A 10,115-nucleotide genomic window follows, 5' to 3' on the forward strand; every position below is an offset into this window, starting at 1 on the left:
TGAAACTCTATGGCGAAGTCTGCGACACTGCGTGAGCCCTGTCTGTTGGCTGCCTCGCATCCGCTGACAGGATGGTCGAAAATCCTCCTCATCTCCTTGGTGAACAGCTGGTAACTGGAGCATATAGGTGGTTGCTGGTCCCAGATAGCCGTGGCCCAGGAGAATGCTCTACCGGTGAATACCGAAATAATGTAGGCAACTTTAATGCGATCAGTGGGAAACATGACAGCTTGTAATTCGAAAGCAGCGAACACTGTCAGAAACCCCCGACATTCACCCAGGTTACCGTTGTACCGGGGCAGGGCAGGCAGTCGTAGGTCTCTACTTCGCTGGGTAACAGGCTTGGGATGCACAGGTGGTGGTGGGTTTGTAGCTGACGCCACCTGACCCTGGCTCTGCTGGATGGCCACAGTGAGAGCTTGCATGTTGTCGACGACTTGCAGGAGAAGTTGTTCATGTTTACCGACCATGGCTCCTTGGTATGCCAGAGAAGTGTGTATTCGGGTCCAATTCTGCTGGGTCCATGTCTTGGCTCTGTCTTGCTGTAACAAGGTATAAGTAGACCCAAGCGCAGAAAACAGGCAGGACTCAGATTTGCTAAATCAAACGTAATCTTTACTTGTTTACTCACAGGGAACACAGGTATATTCAGTGAGTGACAACTAAAGACGGAGCACAGAGTAGTAGCCAGGCTTATATAGCTGGTAACTTTAACAAGGCACAGTAAATGGAAGCAATAAGGAAAACAACAACAACTATGGGGGTCTCTGGCGACCAGTAGTGGAAGCAGCAGGCTCAGGAGCATCCCTGACAGATCAACTCCCCACATTTACAATAATGAACAAACCCATCAGAGTATACTCTCATCATGAAACATATTCCCTTGGACACAAGTTTAATGTTGCCGGTGAGTGGGGGGGAGCAAGTGAAAGAGCTCGCTCATGATTATACAACTAGGCTTGAGATGATTGACTTGTCCCCTCTGCCTGTGGTCATGAAGCTAGAGGCTGTAAGAGAAGTGGCCCTAGCAAAGGTTCAGCATTTGGTTGCCAATGTGCATATTCCACAGAATGTTCTTAGAGAAATTAATAACAAAACTGTTGAAGTGGTGAGAAAGTGGTTATGCCTAAACACACATTCCACTCAAGATGTCATATTCTACAGCCGGAAAGAGGGGGGCTTGGGGGTCCCAAATGTTGAATGGATATACAGTACGTCAAGACTAACTCATCTCCTGAATATGCTTAACAGTGATGAAGCAGCAGTGCGGGAGCTAGCCAGAGCTTCCCTTCTCCAGGATGTGAAAAGATGGAAGGTCCAACAGGCAACTGGCACAGAGGACAATGTTTTGGGCTTCAAGAAGAAGGCCAATGGGAAACTGGACACGTGCTGCCGGCTTTGGAGTCTGGTCGGACTGGCCGGATCTCAATGACCTTTGGAGTGGAGCTAAATTGGACACACATTATATAATATACACATATACACACATATACAAATGGAACCAGTGTCTTCATCTGATGCAGTGGTCCTGTGACTGGCAACCCCTGTGTTGTTGTGGAGGCTACAGTCACCCATGACGGAACATCCCAGGAGCTACAGCATACATCATCAAGGACAACTCATCTCAGTTCAAGACAGAAGCAGCATTGGACCGGCCTGAGGTTGCAGGGGAAACTTGCTGACAATTCTGTTTCACATTCCATGTACAAAAACGCTGCCATAGGTGAGGACATACTTATCTTTACTGTTAAAGCAAGGCTACAGGTTCTGCCAACTAAGTGTACCCTTGCACTCTGGTATCCTGTGAGTCATGAGCCTTTTTGTTTTATGCACCCCAATGTACATCAAATCAGTCAGAGTCAGTGGCACATATCACTAATGACTGCCATGCATACCTTTACATTGCCAGGCATGACCACATTGTCGACCTAATTGCAAGTGAAGTTAGACAGGCATCAGCATCAACAGTTGAAATTCACAAGCATTCCCGTGTTATGGCAAGTTGGTTCAGTGAGAAAGATGACAAGGTATTTTCTAATGTGCCAAACACACCTGACATTGTTGTTGATGAAAGCCAATATTTTAGATTAGATTAGATTAGATTCAACTTTATTGTCATTGTGCAGAGTACAAGTACAGAGACAACGAAATGCAGTTAGCGTCTAACCAGAAGTGCAAAATAGCAGAAAGTGCAATGAACAGTATTTACAGGTAGTGCAATATATGAGCAGTAAGTAGTGCAGTATAATATAAGTAGTGCAGTGTAAGCAGTATATGAGTAAGCATTAGCATTATAGCAGAGTAAATAAGTTACAGTATGAACAGTGTAGCAGCATATGAACTGTATAGGTAGTGCAGTCTAGCAGTATATATGTATTAACAGTAACATGAGGTAGATAGCAGAATAAATATAAATATGGAATGCCGTATGAACAGTATAAACAGGTATGTACAGTATGTGCAGAGTATTAACAGTAGTATTAAAGAAAATATAAGGATATGTGCATTATGTGCATTATGAACAGTATGGACAGATATGTACAGAAGAGCAGTGGTATTGAGTAAGAGCAGGGGAGAGGAGTGATAGTGCAATTGTCCGGGTGGGGGGGGGGTTGCAGGGGTAGTAGGTTGTCAGGTAGGTGCAGTGTTCGAGTTCAGTAGGGTGACAGCCGCAGGGAAGAAGCTGCCTCTGAACCTGCTGGTTCGGGTGCGGAGAGACCTGTAGCGCCTCCCGGAGGGGAGTGGGGTGAAAAGTCTGTGGTTGGGGTGGGAAATGTCCTTGACGATGCTGCGTGCCTTACGCAAGCATCGTTTGCCCTGGACAGCTTCGATGGAGGGGAGTGAGGAACCGGTGATGCGTTGGGCAGTTTTCACCACCCTCTGCAGTGCTTTCCGGTCCGATGCCGAGCAGTTGCCATACCATACTGTGACACAGTTGGTAAGGATACTCTCGATGGTGCAGCGGTAGAAGTTCACCAGGATCTGAGGAGACAGATGTACCTTCTTTAGTCTCCTCAGGAAGAAGAGACGCTGGTGAGCCTTCTTTATCAGGGTGGAGGTGTTGAGGGTCCAGGAGAGGTCCTCAGAGATGTGGACACCCAGAAACTTGAAGTTGGTGACTCGCTCCACCTCAGTCCCGTTGATGAGGATGGGGGTGTGTGCGCCAGCTTTAGACTTCCTGAAGTCCACAATGAGCTCTTTGGTCTTCCTGGTGTTGAGAGCCAGGTTATTTTCGTTGCACCACACTGTTAGGTGCTGGACCTCCTCCCTGTAGGCCGACTCATCGTTGTTGCTGATGAGACCAATCACCGTTGTGTCGTCTGCAAACTTAACAATGGTGTTTGAGCCATGTACAGGTGTGCAGTCGTAGGTGAAGAGGGAGTAAAGGAGGGGGCTCAGCACACAGCCTTGTGGAACACCGATGTTCAGGGTGAGGGTTGAGGAGGTGTGGTTGTGAAGCCTAACAGACTGCGGCCTGTTGGTTAGGAAGTCCAGAATCCAGTTGCAGATGGAGGAGTTGATGCCCAGTTGCCTGAGTTTGGAGATCAGTTTGGAGGGGATGATGGTGTTGAATGCTGAACTGAAGTCAATAAACAGCATTCTCACATAAGAGTTAGTCTTGTCGAGGTGGGACAGGGCGGAGTGAAGTGCCGTTGAAATGGCATCCTCTGTACTCCTGTTCTGCCGGTAGGCGAATTGAAAGGGGTCCAGTGTGGGTGGTAGGCAGGTCTTGAGTTGAGCTAAGACCAGCCTCTCGAAGCACTTCATGATGATGGGCGTGAGTGCCACTGGTCGGAAGTCATTTAAGCTCGTTGCAGTGGAGTGTTTTGGCACCGGCACGATGGAGGTGGTTTTGAAGCACGCAGGGACAGCTGCTTGGGCTAGGGACAGGTTGAATATGTCAGTCCAAACCTTAGTCAGCTGCACAGCGCAGGCCCTGAGGACGCGTCCGGGGATCCCATCAGGACCAGCAGCCTTGCGTGTGTTAGTCCTGCTCAGTGCCGCACACACGTCGGTGGGAGATAGAGTGAGGGGCTGATGATCCGCAGGGAGCACAGCCTTGATGTCCACCTCCTTGTTGTCCCTATCAAAGCGGCCATAGAAGTGGTTCAGCTCATCAGGGAGGGAGGCGTCAACGGAGAGGGGTGAGGTGTTAGTTGGTTTATAGTCTGTGATGGCCTGGATGCCCTGCCACATGCGTCGGGGGTCGGAGTTGTTCCTGAAGTGATCCTCTATCCTCAGCTTGTGGTTGTGCTTGGCCTTTTTGATGCCCCTCTGCAGATTAGCCCTGGATGAGCTATAGGCCCGAGCATCCCCTGATCTGAAGGCAATGTCGCGTGCCTTCAGCAGGAGTCGGACCTCACTGTTCATCCATGGCTTCTGATTAGGGAAAGTGGTGATCCGCTTGAGTGTGGTGACACTGTTGATGTTAGAATTGATGTAATCCAAAACAGAGGAGGCATATGAATCAATGTCCGTGTGGGAGTCATGGGTGGCCTGAGTGGCAAACACACCCCAGTCAGTGTTTCCAAAACGCTGCTCGAGCGCTGAGTCCGCTCCCTCTGGCCAGACCTTGACTGTCCTCACTGTAGGTTTCACTCGTTTGATGACTGCTGAGTACTTGGGCAGTAGGAACAATGAGAGGTGGTCTGATTGACCTAGGTGGGGGAGGGGAACGGCTTTGTACGCATCAGCCATGCTGGTGTATACTTGGTCCAATGTCCTGTCTCCTCTGGTGGGGCATGAGACATTTCGGTGGAATTTGGGCAGTACAGTCTTTAAGTTGGAGTGATTGAAGTCACCCGCGACAATGAAGGCTGCCTCGGGATGCAGAGTCTGTTGTTTGTTAATGGCAGCATGCAGTTCTTTCATAGCAATCTTAGCATTAGCATACGGGGGGATATAGGCTGCCGTGATAACAATTGACGTGAACTCTCTGGGCAGATAGAAAGGTCTACACTTAACCATGAGAAACTCCAGGTTAGCTGAGCAGTGACTCTCGGTGATGGTAGTGTCCGTGCACCACGTCTTGTTCACATAAATGCACAAACCTCCACCTCTGGTCTTACCGGAGTCGTCTGCTGTTCTGTCTGCTCGGAGAACGCAGCGCCCTGCTATCTCGATAGCGTTGTCGGGAACCTCGCTGTTGAGCCAGGTTTCAGTGAAAACCATGACGTTACATTCCTTAATCCATTTGTGGGTGATGATCCGCATCCGCAGTTCATCCATCTTGTTTGCCAGGGAACGAACATTTGCAAGGAAAAGGCTAGGTAGTGAGAGTCGGTGTGGAGTTAGCTTTAGCCTAGCTCTCAGCCCACCTCGGCTCCCTCGCCTGTGTTTTCGTTTCCGAGCCGGTCTGGGGCCTCTTCCGGTCGGTGTAGCGGAGTTAGCTGGACCCGCTGTTTTGGTAATCTCGGGTATATCGTCGATAAAGATGACTGGAGTGCCGGAACCGATGTCCAGAAGTTCTTGTCGGCTGTACGATATGTACGCTAAACTGTTTTTAGCGAGAATACTTAAGATAAACAAGCAAATGACTACTAATTCTCAAACTCTGGAGAGACACCGAGCGTCGCGATGCATGCGCGCCGCCATCTTGCCAAGTAGAAGTAGGCTGCTCATTCGATCTTTACACATATATATATTAGTGCTGTCAAAATTAACACATTCATTTGAAATATTTAACATATTAAAAAAAAATAACGGAATTAACGCAGCTGCGTTTTGTTTACTTCCTGTGGCGGCTGACCTATGTGACGTTGTGTGCCGCCAAACCGTTAGCCATTAGCCATCCTGGCTAAAGATGGATAGGGACGAAGTTTTAGGCAGAAAGTTTCACTTTAAAAAGTTGCCCGACGGATCTTTGGAGAAAACAAAAGTGATCTGCGCAGTTTGCAAAGCCGAATTTAATTATCACAGAAGTAATTCGTCTTTGAAATATCACCTCAAAGCAAAACACCCTACCCAAACTATCTCTACAGGGCTTCGCCAATCTACATTACAGGAGTGTGGTACTCGTGGGCGAATAACGAAACCTGTATGTGAGAAGGTAACTAATGCTTTGGCTAAGTGGATAGCCGCCCAATTAGCATAATAGCATAAAGACCCCAGGGAACAGTTTTAAATACGCAAAAAAGAGTAAAATATGTCCCCTTTAACATATAGGGGATATATTTGTTATTATTTGTGTTATAAGAAATATGCCTTTCAAGCTGACAGTCAATTTGGATGGCCTTGATGGTTTTATTGGAAATCTGTAGTTCACAGGAGATAATCTGTGTTCAAAGTTAAAAAGATGCTATTAAACAATAGTATTTGAATTTAAAAATACTTCCTTTGTGTTGATTCTCCATAATTTTACATTTAAATATCCATTATTACACGCTTCAGTCTTAAGAAGAAAAAAAGCGATTAATCACAGCAAATTGTGCAATTAATTACTTTATTTTTTTTAATCGATCGACAGCCTTAATATATATACAGTACATATATGTAATACATACAGTACCAGTCAAAAGTTTGGACACACCTTCTCATTCAATGGTTTTTATTTATTTTTATTATTTTCTACATTGTAGATTAATACTGAAGACATCAAAAATATGAAAGAACACATGAAATTATGTAGTCAACGAAAAAGTGTTTTATACAAACCAGAATATGTTTTATATTTTAGATCCTTCAAAGTAGCCACCTTTTGCTTTGATGACAGCTTTGCACACTTCTGGCATTCTCTCAATCAGATTCATGAGGTAGTCACCTGGAATGGTTTTCAATTAACAGGTGTGCCTTGTCAAGAGTTAATTTGTAGAATTTATTGCCTTCTTAATGTGTTTGAGACCATCAGTTGTGTTGTGCAGAGGCAGGGTTGGTACACAGTTCTATACAGTGAATAGCCCTATTCGACTACTGTTCTAATCCATATTATGGCAAGAACCACTCAACTAAGTAAAGAGAGGGGCGCTTAGTGGCTGTGGGGGGACATGCAGCGTTCGGAGCTACAGGACCGTGGCCAGGGTTCGGAGGCGAGGCTGATTGCGCAGGTGTTGCGAATGAAGCCTCGCTAACGAAAGGTTTTAAGATGTGTGTGCCTCTGCTTTCGAGAGGAAGGAAGGAGGGCGACTGGAAAGTCGCAGAGTCTTTGTGAAAGACTGGAAAGTCATATCGAAAGAACGATTGTATTAATAAACGGGACATTCCCTCACCAACACGTTGCGTCTGCCTCTGTGTATCACGGACATTGTTACAGTGGCGTAGCACACTAATGCGCTTACCACGTAATCGCAAGGTTCCTGGTTCGATTCCGACCCACGAGCTATCTTTCATGTCATCCCTCCTCTCTCTCCCATCCTTCCTGTCAATCTCTACTGTCTCTATCCCAATAAAGCAGAAATGCCCTAAAAACATATTTAAAAAAAACTAAGTAAAGAGAAACGACAGTCCATCATTACTTTAAGACATGAAGGTCAGTCAATCCGGAAAATTTCAAGAACTTTGAATGTATCCTCAAGTGCAGTCGCGAAAACCATCAAACGCTATGATGAAACTGGCTCTCATGAGGACCGCCCCAGGAAAGGAAGACCTCTGCTGCAGAGGATAAGTTCATTAGAGTTACCAGCCTCAGAAACCGCAAATTAACAGCACCTTAGATTAGAGCCCACATAAATGCTTCACAGAGTTCAAGTAGCAGACACATCTCAACATCAACTGTTCAGAGGAGACAGCGTGAATCAGGCCTTCATGGTCGAATTGCTGCAAAGAAGCCACTACTGAGGAAGAACAACAACAAGAAGAGAATTGCTTGGGCCTGTAATGGAAATCTGTACTTTGGTCTGATGAGTCCAAATTTGAGATTTTTGGTTCCACCCGCCATGTCTTTGTGAGACGCAGAAAAGGTGAGCGGATGGTTTCTACATGTGTGGTTCCCACTGTGAAGCATGGAGGAGGTGTGATGGTGTGGGGGTGCTTTGCTGGTGACACTGTTGGTGATTTATTCAAAATTCAAGGCACACTTAACCAGCATGGCTACTACAGCATTCTGCAGCGACATGCCATCCCATCTGATTTGCGCTTAGTGGGACCATCATTTCTTTTTCAACAGGACAATGACCCCAAACACACCTCCAGGCTATGTAAGGGCTATTTGACCAAGAAGGAGAGTGATGGAGTGCTGCGTCAGATGACCTGGCCTCCACAATCACCCGACCTAAACCCAATTGAGATGGTTTGGGATGAGTTGGACCGCAGAGTGAAGGCAAAGCAGCCAACAAGTGCTCAGCACCTCTGGGAACTCCTTCAAGACTGTTGGAAAACCATTCCAGGTGACTACCTCATGAAGCTGATTGACAGAATGCGTGTGTGCAAAGCTGCCATCAAAGCAAAAGGTGGCTACTTTGAAGAATATAAAATATAAAACATATTCTGGTTTGTTTAACACTTTTTTGTTTACTACATAATTCCATATGTGTTCCTTCATAGTTTTGATGTCTTCAATATTAATCTACAATGTAGAACATTATAAAAATAAAGAAAAACCATTGAATGAAAAGGTGTGCCCAAACTTTTGACTGGTACTGTACTGGTATTATACATACACTCACCGAGCACATCATTAGTTTTAACCATACATTAACGTGCGTCAAGGACAACATGGGAGACCAGTGGCCATGGCCTAACCTGAGTAACTCAAAGGACATCTTGCTCTCCTTCTCCTTAAGTATCATTCCCAACAAAGGACGAGGTGTGAGAGACATTACAATCGCAAAGGAATTGACAAATGGCAAGGGTGCGATTTCTTCAGGATGTTCATTCAACTGTAAATAGGTATACACATTTAAATCAAGGCTGGCGCCACCAAAATCCATCTACAGTGGTTGTAGTTTGTTCTCTGCATATTCACACCATCAAGACTCAGAAACCCTACACTAGTCACACTTATTAGTGGCCTTGGCTTCAGGTGTCAGCAAGGAATACAGATTTTTTTTGGCAGCCTTGGACGCGTGCATTATCTGACGGTACGTGAAAAAAAGAGTACAGAAAAAAGCCAAAAGGCTTGCGAGATATTATTCTGTGTCAGCTGTTGTGGGAAGTTTAGCTGTGTGGCAAAGACGGTGTTATCTGTATCCATGACTATCTGTATGACCTTTGTTATAATTTGGTTCTTTGATGTATTGCTTTACTGTGCACCCAAATATAGTATTTGTGTGTGTGTGTACGTAACACGTTTACAGTAAGTTGTGAACAAATTCCCTTTTTTGTTTCTCTTGTAGTGAAATCCCCTCTCTACGGCAAGGATATGCTCCCATGCACCACACTGATGTATGGAAATGGTCCTGGATAAAAAACAAGCGCCCTTACATTAGTAAAGTTGACACAGTTGAGACCATGATCCAACCATTTCTCCTCAGTTATTTAATTCCTCCTCTCTACTCCTCTGTCCAGCTTTCCAATTTCCAACATTATAAGAATCATGTCACAGGTTTACCTCTGCATGTTGATTCACCTTTACCTCTCTCCTCCTACTCTGAGTTGAAGGACTACGTGTCCAGCTGTCTGCAGTGCCCCTGGACTCAGAGCCCTATGGTGGGGAGGATGTTGCGGTTCAGGGTCCAGGGGCAGAGCTACATCGCCCATGCTACTTGTGTGGTTAGTGATCAAAGGCATTGCCAGCGTCCCCAGCACACACCACCACCCACAGCACTAGACCTACTACTACTGAGAGAGACTATTTGCAGGAAAACGTAAAATGGTTTGCTTCTGTATTGAGATGTGTGTCCGCCAGGACGAGGAGGGGCCGATGCCCGCCCCGAGGATGAGATGGCAGGGGCAGACACGTCGAGAACCAGCTCTGGCCCCACAGGAAGCACCCCGAGCGGCAGGGGGGGTGTGTTGGCGCTGCGGGCGGCCGGGCCACGTCCAGGCGGATTGCCCAGTGATGGAGGTGGGGCAGGTCATCCGCATCGGCAACATACCGGGCCCTCCCCCCGGACCAGGACAGGCGTATTGTGTTCCGGTAAGGATACAACACGATACGCACCAGGCGTTCTTGGATTCGGGCTGCATGCAGTCCATGATCCAGGAGCGCCTGGTTCGACCGGGGGCATTGTTAAAGGCAT

This window comes from Argentina silus (assembly GCF_951799395.1).
Source record: "Argentina silus genome assembly, chromosome: Y".
Taxonomy (NCBI): Eukaryota; Metazoa; Chordata; class Actinopteri; order Argentiniformes; family Argentinidae; genus Argentina; species Argentina silus.